The sequence below is a fragment of the Rhincodon typus genome, chromosome 43 (genome assembly GCF_021869965.1).
Source record: "Rhincodon typus isolate 14 chromosome 43, sRhiTyp1.1, whole genome shotgun sequence".
Taxonomy (NCBI): domain Eukaryota; kingdom Metazoa; phylum Chordata; class Chondrichthyes; order Orectolobiformes; family Rhincodontidae; genus Rhincodon; species Rhincodon typus.
Window position 1 is genome coordinate 3833943 of NC_063374.1, and position 11901 is coordinate 3845843.

Here is an 11901-nt window from a genome sequence, read left to right on the forward strand (position 1 = left end):
CCTCGGGCAACTGTCTGTGTGGAGTTTGTACATTCTCCCTGTGTCTGTGTGGGTACCCTCTGGGTGCTCCGGTTTCCTCCCACAGTCCAAAGATGTGCAGGATTGGCCATGCTATGTTGCTCCATTGTGCCCAGCGATCTGCTGACTGGGTGGGTTAGCCATGGTAAATGCGAAGTTAGAGGAAAGTGCTGTGCCTAGGTATAATGTGCCTCTTCAGAGGGTCGGCACAGACATGATGGGCCAAATGGCATCTCTCCACACTGTAGGGATTCTAGAAAGGATCTGATAAAGAGGAAAAAAGGTCGGGGGAACATTTCGAATCACAGCCCGACCCGTGTCAGGGAATCACTACCTCAACAGCAAATGGAAATTCTCTCCCTCAAAAACCTCCTGAGTCTGGGCAGGGGTGGGGACACAAGCCGAAAATTCCAGAACAGGATTGAGGGGAATTTTTTTTTGTCAGGCATTGAGAGTAGTTGGAAGCACCGTGAGTGGATGGGTAGAGATAAGCTGTGATCCAGATAGAAGGACTCATGGGAGACGTGGCCTCCTCCTGTTCTGCTCGCGGGGATCCATTCAGTTCCCACCCCCAACCTCAGTAAGCCTGTTCCGCCATTCAGTAAAATGGCGGCTGCTCTGTGACCTAACTCTATAAACTCAACTGAAAGAAAGCAAAACACTGCAGGTGCTGGTAATCTGAAGCAGGCAGACACAGGGAATGCTGGGGAAACTCAGCAGGTCTGTGGAGAGAGAGAGAGAAAAACAGAGTCAACTGTTTCCAATGCGACAGGACTGTTCCTTCAGAGCTGCTTCTACAACCTCACCATTCCCTTTGCAAAACAGTCGAACCCTCTCAGATCTTGCGTTCCCCACGGCCTTAACATGGGCGACCGTTTTGCTCGTGCGTGTGCGAGTGTTTCATAATTCTTCTGTGACCTGCCACAGATCACAGCACACACAGGAGGAGGTTATTCAGCCAGTCATGTCTGCGCTGGCTCTCAGTGGGAGCAGTTCAGCAAGTGCCTTTCTTCCTCCTCCAGAATGCTGCCCGTTCGTCCTTTTCGAGCAATCCGGAATATCTTGATTGAACCTGCCTCTCCCATGCTCTCGGGTAACACTGCCCAGATCCTGACCTCTCCTTGTGAGACGAACCTTCTCATCAACTCTCCATTCTTTCACTAGGCTTTGCGAACCTGTGTTCTCTTGCGTTCCGCCAGTGGGAACAGTTCTCCCCTCTCTATGCAACGCTCACCCCGGTCATGGTTATTTTTGAGGACCCCTGTCGAACTTCCTCGCAACCTTCTCCGAATGGAACAGATCTCTACTTTCTGGAACCTATCCACCTCACAGAGCCCGTTCCAGTGGAGCCTCTGGGGTGCTTTCGCCTCTCAATCGCTCCCTTAATCTTTCATACTCCAGGGAACGGTGATACCTCGGCCATTTTGCTGTCATCCCTTACTCAGAAAAATATCCTGAAAGAGCTGCGGGTTCTGGAAATCATAAGCGGAAACAGAAATTGCTGGAAAAGCTCAGCAGGTCTGGCAGCATCTGTGGAGAGAAATGACATGACACTGAGACCTCATCCTCTTAGTCAACGGTTAACACTCCGGGTCCATTGACCCTTCCTCAGAACTGATGGCAGCCAGGAATTGGTTGGTATTTATGCAGGAGATGAGGTGGGGGGAGAATGAATGATAGGGCACAAAGAGAGAGAAAAATACTTGGACAGGCAAAAGAAGGGTAAGTTCAGCCTGGGAGAATGAATAGCTGTTAGCGGGGACTGTCAGGAGCTGATGATGGATTGTGTGCAACAGCAGACCATGTGTTGACAAGTCTTTGTGTGGGGGAGTGGGTTTGATTAGGGATGTGGGAGAAGATGCCTCAACCCCTAAAATTGTTGAACTCAATATTGAGTGCAGAAGGCTATAGCGTCCCTAGGCGGAAAATGAGGTGTTGTTCTTGCAGCTTGTGCTGAGCTTCACTGGAACACTGCAGCAAGCCCGAGACAGAGATGTTGCCCCAGGGAACAGGGTAGTGTATTGAAGTGGCAGGCAACTGGAAGCTCAGGATCTTTTTTGCGAGCAGACCATAAGTGTTCTGTGAAGCGGTCACCTGATCCTGTCCCACAGGAGATCAGGACAGACTAAAGGGCCTTTCTGCACTGTCCTGTGAGCATACAGAGTTCTGACAGAAGGAACAAAGAGGGGGGGCACTCAGATGCCCAGGCAGGGAGGGAGGGAGAAGGGGAACGGTAGTTTGGGATGTTCATTAGAATTTTGTACTGCCTTTCCAATTACTAACAAACCCCCTTCCCAGAGCAACCAGGCACCATTCAATGAATTAGAAACAGAAATTCAGCAGGTCTGGCAGCATCTGTGGAGAGAAACAGAGTTAATGTTTCAGGTTCAATGACCCTTCTTCAGCACTGCTCTGTCAAAGGGTCACTGCACTGGAAGCATTAACTCTGTTGTTCTGTGTACACAGCTGCTGCCCTCCCTATGGAGTCTCTCCTGCCATGTCTGTCTTTGTTTCAGACCTTCACGATCCACAGTTTGTTGTTTTGTTTTGACCTGGTTTTGTGATTCGTTTCTCGATTCACATGCCTGGCTAGTTTCTCAAGACCATGCATCAGATCGTTTGGAGGGACAGTGCCCCTTCCAGGGCAAACGTTAGCCTGCAAAGCTGGGGAACGAGATGGGAAATCTCGAGGCGGGAATTATTATTGAATTGTAGCAGAAGAACGGATAAGACTTTACCTCCTGATAGTGGGGAACCCCTTACCCCCTGATAGTGGGTAACCCCTTATCCCCTGATAGTGGGGAACCCCTTACCCCCTGATAGTGGGTAAACCCTTATCCCCTGATAGTGGGGAACACTTTACCCCCAGTAGTGGTAATCCTTTGCCTTCCAATAAAGGAGGACATTTTAACGTTTGATCCTGGTTAACACCACCTCTACTGCCATCTGAGGGCTAAAAGCTCCAAACTCGTACGACCTTCTGAGAGAAAAGAAAATATTCTCCTTTTAAGACAACCCTATCATTCTAGGCATCAGTCTTTTAAACCTCGTCTCCAACACATTATCAATTTTTGTTAAATAGGCAAGACGAAAACTGCGCACAATTTCTGAGTGGTCTGTTTCTGCTCCTGTATCGCATGTTCACATGGAATGTAGAAAACGTTGCAGTCCATTTGTATGTGGGCAGATCCTTCAAATGACACTGCAGCAATGACAAGATCATCCTTTCTCAGTGATATCGGTTTTGAGAGATTTGTTCGGGTCCTACAAGATCGGGGAGACTTTGCACAGAGGATGTGGGCCTAGAAATGTGCTAGATTGACCAATATAAGTCAGAGGTCTCAGAGTGAAATACTTAGAGGGAGCTAAAGGAGCACAGAAATGCTTGGTTTGGTCTTTCTTGTGGTATAGAATTCTGAAGGAATTTATCTAATTATCTGCTTGCCAATGTCTAGATTTATCAGATAGTGTTTTATTTTCCTTTTAAAAAGATATTGGGATTTATCAATTGATAATCAGAATCCTGCAGTATTTCCTGAATCTTGATTTTATTCCTTCAGAAATGTGGTCTTTAAATCAGAGTAAAGTGACTTGTATATCTCTGTGTCTTCTCCCACTCTCTCACCATCGCGCTTCCTTTACATGGTTATATTACCCACAGCGAGACAGCAGACTGTCCCTCATGCGCTGACTGTGATTTGAGGAATGTGCCCCACCAGTCATACCATTTGTGTAAATGTTTCCATTCAGACATCAAAATGGCCAATTGATTCATGTTCTTTACCACTATTCCACGGTAAGAGATCTCCCTCATGCTTCAGTAACAAACTGAAAATAATCTGTTTGTTTTACAAAGTGTATTCTTAAAACAAGTGGGAAACACTAGTTACCATCTGAGTAACAGCAAAGTCCCCTTAACCCCAAACACCGACCCACTCCGACAACACAAAAGATGACAGCAATCATCTTTTAGCAGCAAGGGCAACAGGGGTAAAAAAAATACCCTCATTAGCCAAGGGTCTGATAGCAAAGGCTAGAATTTAATGACTTCACAAGGTCCACTGGACATCCTGCAAATGAAATCGAATTGCTGACAGTTGTCTGTTGGAAGAGGTTCAGTCCAGTTTGAAGTCGAGCAGGATCCGAGTGTTTGGAAAGTGGTCTCAGTTTAGCTATTCAGATAGTCAGAAATACAGATATTTGGAAATATTCCCAGGTTCTGCTGTGAGAGGGAGACTTGCAGCTCCTCATATTTCTTCCTTACTGACTATCGAGGTCTGTGAAACAGAAACTGAGGTCATAAAGGCATACCCCAGCACATATTATCTTTTAAAGCTGCAGTTTTCAGCAATTAAGGGCCATGACCCTCCCCATCTGTTATCTCCCTAAAAGCTTTGCTTATCTTTTTTTCTGTAAAGTTACATGACTTTCTATAGACAGGTAAACCACAAAGCACGCATTAACTTCAATTCCAAGAAAGCACATGGCAAAAATCCTTTCCATCCAAGCAGTTCCATATATTCCCATTTTTCATTTAGTTAATGAATATAAATATGGATTCCCAACACCAGTGTTACTATAAGTTGTTTTTCTGTGATGTGACTATATGGTTCAGCAATATTATGGCAACACACTAGGCAAGAAGCTAATAGTGTAGCTCGTGATCACTGAAGTCAGTAAGAGATGAACATCTCCTGCTCTTGAAATTCTTAACTGAGGAGATACAGTCAGCAGCTGGGAAAGCAATGGCCTAGTGGTATTATTGCTCGACTATTATTCAAAGACTTAGCTAATGTTCTGTGGACCTGGATTCAAATCTCACCATGGCAGGTGGTGGAGTTTGAATTATAGAGTCATACAGCATGAAAGCAAACACTTCCGCCTAACTAGTCTGCACCAAACTAACCTACTCTTGCCTGCCTGCATTTGACCCACATCCCTCCAAACTTTTCCTATTCATGAACTCATCCAAATGTCTTTTAAACGAAACTGTACCTATTTCCACTACTTCCTCTGGCAGTTCATTCCACACACTAACCACCTTCTGTGTAAAGAAGTTTTCCCCTCATGTCCTTTATAAATCTTTCTCCTCTCACCTTAAAAAATACACCCTGGTTTTGAACTTCCCCACCTCAGGGAAAAGGCCTTTGCTATTAACTCATCTATGCCCCTCATGATTTTATAAAATTCTATAAGGTCACCCTCAACCTCCTACGCTCCAGTGAAAAAAGTCCCAGCCTGTCCAGCCTGTTTTTCTGACTCAAACCCTCCATTCTGGCAACATCCCGGTAAATCTGTTCGGAACCCTGTCCAGTTTAATTCCTATAACAGGGTGACCAGAACGGGACACAGTACTCCAGAAGAGGCCTCACCAATGTCCTGTACAACCAAGTCTCCAATTGTCAGAGTAACCCATTAACATCCTTCAGGGAAGGACATCTGTCATCCTTACCTGGTCTGGCCTCCATGTGACTCCACACTTATGGCAATGTGGTTGATTCTTAACTGCCCTTTGGGTGGTAAATGCTGGCTTGGCCACATTCTGAGTGAACATATAAAATAAAGAGCACTATGGACCATTCTAGTCATGCCTGTATCCAAATTAGTTGTCTCGGCCCTTCTATTATGGGAGGGTTGCCTTATGAGGAGGGTTTAGACAGGATGGGTTTGTGTCTGCTGGAGTTCAGAAAAGGAAGAGGTGACTTTTTCAAAACAAATTAGAGCTTTTAACGGAATGGGCATGGGCAGGCGGAGGGAATGTTTGGTATGGCGTATGGTCAATATTTCAAGATGAAGGCTTACCCATTTCATACAAATACAAAGCCGTCTCATCGAAACTGACAGAATACTGAGAGGCCTAGATAGAGCAACGTGGAGAAGATGTTTCCATGTGTAGGAAAGATTAGGAGCTGAAGGTACAGCCTCACAGTGAAGGAACGACCCTTTAGAACTGAGCTGGGGAGGAATTTCTTCAGCCAGAGGGTGGTGAATCTGTGGAACACGTTGCCGCAGAGGGCTGTGGAGGCTAAGTCATTGAGTGTCTTTAAGGCAGAGATAAAATAATTGAATGGAGGAGCAGGCTCGATGGGCCAAATGGTTTAATTCTCTCCTAGATGTAATGGTTCTAAGACAAAGGCAAAGCTTTTCTCTGAGAGAGTGATGAGCCTTTGGAACTCTCAAACTTAAAAGGGCATTGGAAGCAAAGGTGGTTGAATAATTTGAAGGCTGAGATAGTGAGAGGGTGAAAAGATGTCGAGAGTAGGCCTGGAATGTGGAATAACCGGACTGTCGACAATCTTTTTGAATGGCTAGAGGGGCTGATTGGCCTACTCCCTGCTCCCATTTCACATGCTGTAACATGATTAGGTCCCTTTCTTAACTCCAGGGACCAAATTTGTATTCAGCACTTGAAAACAAAAATGTTTTTCCCCTTTATTCGTTCACAGGATAAGGGTATCACTGACCAGGTTGGCATTCATTGCCCATCCCTAATTGCCCAGAGGGTAGTTATGAGTCAACCACATTACTGTGGGTCTGGAGTCACAAGTAGACCAGACCAGGTAAGGATGGCAGTTTCCTTCCCTAAAGGACATTAGTGAACCAGATGGGTTTTTCCTGACAATCGATTCATGGTCATTAGACTCTTAATTCCATATAGTTATTGAATTCATTTTCCACCAGCTGCTCTGGCAGGATTCGAACGCAGGCCCCCAAACATTATTTGGGTCTCTGGATTAACAGTCCAGTGAAAATACCACAAAGCCTCCCCTGTAAAGTGATGAACCTCTGATAAAATACTTGCAGGATTGAGAGCAGAACAGAGGGATTAAAACTACCAGGAAAAGCTGAATGGGATGCTACCTTTTAATTCATAAAAATAAGTCCAAGGAGTGACCAGATAGACCATAAGATATAAGAGGAGAATTAGGCCATTCAGCCCGTTGATAGAGGCCTTTGGAATAATGATGGATATTGATAGAGTCAACAGAGAGAGAGGGGAGAGAGTTTCAACTTAGAGTCATGAAGGTCTACAGCACAGGAGAAGGCTCTTCAGCCCACTGAGTCTGTGCTCATCAAAAACACCCACCTCACCATTTTAATCCCAGATTCCAACACAAGGCCCATCGCCTTGTAGGCCTTGGCATCACAAGATGGTTGTCAAGTCCACAAAACTAGGGGCCAACATTTGAAGACGGTCCCTTGTAAAATCCAATCAGGAATTCAGGGGAAACCTCCAGTTGCGGTGAGAATGTAGAACTCACCTCCACAGAGAGTGAGTAGGGCGCAGAGGGAGAAGGAAATATGTCGATGATGGAGAGATGGTGCGGGGTGGAATTAGCATAAATACCAGATAGGCCTAAAGTGAACCAAAAAGATAAAACCAAGATTATGGAGGAGGGTGTTCCAGCTGTGAAATAGTGACCAATCGTAAAGACCGGTTCCTGTGGAGCAGATGGTGGCATCGTGGTAATGTCACTGGACTAGTCGTCTATTGACCAAACCAAGGACAAACTAGGTAACCGTTTTGCAGAGCACCTCTGCTCTTGTCCTTAAGAATGATCCCAACCTTCCAGTAGCTCGCCATTTCAATCAAACCGCTTGCTCTCATGTCTGTCCTGAGCTGACTCCAATGTCGCAACAAAGTACAACCCAAGCTTGAGGAACCTCATTTCCCACTTGGTCACTTTACAGCCTCAAGATCTCAGTGTTGCATTCCACAAATTGACCACATTATGCTGTCTGCCATTTTTCCTGCCTTCTCACCACCTCCCTTTCCCCAACCCCGTAGTTTTGCCTTGTTTGTGTATTTAAACAAAGACAGGAATTGCCAGCAAAGCTCAGCTGGTCTGGCAGCATCTGCGGAGAGAAAACAGAGGCAACGTTTCAGGTCCACTGACCCTCCTTCAAAGTTATGTCTTGTTTCCTATTGTCTTAGGAGAGGACCTACTCTTTCTCCTTTCACACCCTAACTCCTGCCCGTTTTATGTCTCTTTTCCTCTCTCGCTGGTTCTGAAGAAGAGTCAATCAAAAGGAGAACTCTGCTTCTCCATTCACAGACATTGTGGAGAGTTTCTCTAGACTTCTCTGCATTTGTCTGTCACTCTAGCTAATCCTTTGGTGGCCCCGGTTCAAATCCCACTGCTGCAGCTAGTGAAAGTTAAATTCGCTTCGTAAAATCCGAAGTGGAAAAGGTGGAGGTGACCGCGATGCTGATTGCTATCAAAGTCGGTCGGGTTCCCTGACTTTTTTTTAAAATTTATTTACTTGTGGGATGTGGGCATCGCTGGCTGGGCCCAGCATTTATTGGCCATCCCTAATTACCCCTTGATAAGGTGGTGGGGAGCTGCTGCATTCTACCTGCAGTGGGTTAACCCAGAATGCCCTTAGGAAGGCAATTCCAGGATTTCCACCTCGTGACAGTGAAGGAATGGCGATATATTTCCAAGTCAGGACGGTGAGTGACTTGGAGGGGAACTTGATGGTGGTGGTGTTCCCATATATCTGATGTACTTGTCCTTCTAGATGGAAGTGTTGTGGGTTTGGAAGGTGCTGTCTGAGGATCTTGGGTGAATTTCTGCTGTGCATCTTGTATACTGCGGCTACTGAGCATCCATGGTAGAGGAGTGGATGTTTGTGGATGTGGTGCCAATCAAATGGGCTGCTTCGTCCTAGATGGTGTCAAGTTTCTTGAGTGTTGTTGGAGCTGGCCCCATCCAGGGCAAGTGGGGAGAATTCCCTCACACTCCTGACTTGTGCCTTGTTGATGGTGGGACAGGCTTTGGGGAGTGAGGAGGTGAGTTACTCGCTGCAGGATTCCCAGCTTCTGACCTGCTGTTGTAGCCGCTGTGTTTATGTGGTGACTCCAGTTGAGTTTCTGGTCAATGATAACCCCCAGGATGTTGTTAGTGAAGGATTCAGTGAAGGTAACACCATTGAATGTCAAGGGGCGGTGGTTAGATTGTCTCTTATTAGTGATGGTCATAGCCTGGCATTTGTGTGGCACCATGTTACTTGCCACTTGTCAGCCCAAGCCTGGACATTCAGGCCTGGTCCAGATTTTGTTGCATTTGAACATGATGCCCCTTTGCTGCATGGAAATCCCTCCTTACCTGGTCTGGCCTACACATGCCTCCAGACCGCGCAGTGAGGTTTTTGACGCTTAATTGCCACTCAAGAATAAACGAGCAAATTCACTTCAAGGGGCAATCAGGGATGGGCAATAAATGCTGTGCCTGGCCAGCGACACCTACATGTATTAAATAAATCTCTTATAAGCCTGTAATTCTATTTAAAGCAAGGGATATGAAATGTGAGCCTTCTAGTAGTTGAATTAACAATAATTACAGACTGTTATACAGAGATGATTACAGATCTACTGCATACATTAAACACTCAGTCTATTAATACATGGAGTTCATTTTTTGATGGAACTTTTTAAATAAATATTCTCTTTCTGATTAGGAGTACGTGAGGTAGTGTGTGGCTGGAGTTATGGCGAGCCGCCTCTATTTTTCTTATGTCACTCTTCCATTACCAGGAGCTCTGGGCCACCAGAAAGCAGATTGGCAAATGAAACAAGAGGGAAGCCATGGGGAGTATTTTGATTCGTTTTGGATTGAGTGAGCAGGAATATCATAGAGTCATGGAGGCCTGCAGCCCTGAAAAGGGGCCATTTGGCCCATCGGGTCTGCGCTGGTCAAAAGCAAACAGATTACAAAGATTTACAAGGTTATTACAGGGGTTGGAGGGTTTGAGCTATAGGGAGAGGCTGAATAGGCTGGTGCTATTTTCCCTGGAGCGTTGGAAGCTGAGGGGTGATCTTATAGAGGTTTATAAAATCATGAGGGGCAGGGGGAGGGTGAATAGCCAAGGTCTTTTCCCCAGGTTGTGAGTGTCCAAAACTAGAGGGCATCGGTTTAAGGTGAGAGAGGAAACACTCATCCCAAATTAATCTAGTCCCATTTACCAGCATTTGGCCCATATCCCCCAACCTCTTCCTATTCATGTACCCATCCAGATACCTTTTCATTTTTGTATTTGTACCAGTCACCACCACTTCCTCTGGCAGCTCATTCCATACACGCACCACCCTCTGTGTGAGAAAGTTCCCCAGGGTAGGGAAGTCCAAAACTAGAGGGCAGAGGTTTAAAGTGAGAGGGGAAAGATTTTAGAGGGACCTGAGGGGGCAATGTTTTCACACAGAGGGTGGTGCGTTGATGGAACAAGCTGCCAGATGAAATTGTAGAAGCGGGCACAATTGCACAATTTAAAAGTCATTTGGACAGGTGTGTGGATAGGAAAGGTTTAGAGGGATATGGGCCAAATGCTGACAAATGTGACTTGTTCAGTTTAGGAAACTTGGTCAGTATGGACGAGTTGGGCCAAATAGCCTGTTTCCCTGCTGTATGACTATTTTATTGTACACAAACACCCCTTGTAATTTGCAGTCTGGAATCTATAACACTTGAATGAGCAGGAGAAGTGAGAAAGGTATACTTCCTTTATTTTCTATATCTGTGGGATGTGAACAGTCACTTGACTAGCCTAGAATTTGACCCCCTTGAAGTGAGGGACTGTTTAGGCCGTTTCAAAGGCCCATTGAGAGTGACTGAAAATAACAAATGCTGGAGATCTCAGTGGGTCAGGCAGCATCCGTTGACGGAAAGCAAGCTACTGTTTCGAGTCTAGATGAGTTAAGTGTGAATCTGGAGTCACACTTATTCCAAACCTGTTTAGGATGGCAGATTTCGATCCACAAAAGGGAATCAGATGGAGTTTTACAACACACTTGGTCATTATCACGACAAGTAGTTGGATAGTCCAGATTTACTAACTGCACTTAAATTACATCAGCTGCTTTATGTCTTTTTTTCCCCTCCCCCCTCTCTGGGAGGGAGTGGGATTTGAACCCATGACCCCTCTCAATGTGGACCACTAGCCCATTAACATTACCTCAATGCCACAATCTCTCTCTATGTTAGTGCTCTATGAAACTCACCCCTTGTATTGATCTTGGATCGCTGGAGATTAACTGTTAACTCTGGAACCAGATCCTGGGACAGTTGAGGAGCTGGACAGTAGGTTGATCGCACTGGGATGGAACCCTGGGAGCAGGTGTAGGCCATCCAGCCCTTCACGCCCCGTGCGGTAATGCTTTAGAGTGGGACGTTGAGTGTTTGTGAATATAGACACTGTTAATCTGACACTGATGAATGGAACAAGCTGAAAAGTAGTTTGTTCTGACTGTGAAAGCCAGACACATTGCTTCTAGTGATTGTGCTCATTGAACATGCTGAGTTCCATCTGCCTCAGTCGATATCCCAATTGTCTTGATGTCTTGAGCACAGAGTGCTGTACACACTGGGCCAGCAGGAGTCTGCTGCACACTAACAGAGCTTACACTGAAGACTGCAAGGGCGATGATGTCTTGATTCAACTGGGCAGAACCGAGGTGAGGGCACACCTGAAGTAAGGCATACGGTTCAGGTCTCCTTCCCTGAGGCAGTGCAGTGGTGCCATTCCCCAGGACGGTCTCATTGAATGGCAGAGCAGACTCAATGAGCTAAATGGCCTGCTTCCGCTCCAATCAGTTACAGTCTTAGGAAACGAAAGGCCCCTCAGCAACGACTAGGCCTGTACTATCTGGATTTTGGAACAATGGGAGGCGATCGCAATGTTTTTACAGGGCTTGGTGAAGCAGATGGTTCAGAGGTCAAGAGGTCAGGACTCAGGAGAACAAGGGGCAGGCCATTTCACACTGAGACAAGAAGGATTTCCTCATTCCTAGGGCAGCGAATTTTTGGAATTCTCGAGCTGTGGTGATTCAGTCCTTATATTATGCAGAGATCAGTAGGTTTCTAGATAGTAAAAGGATTGGGGGAT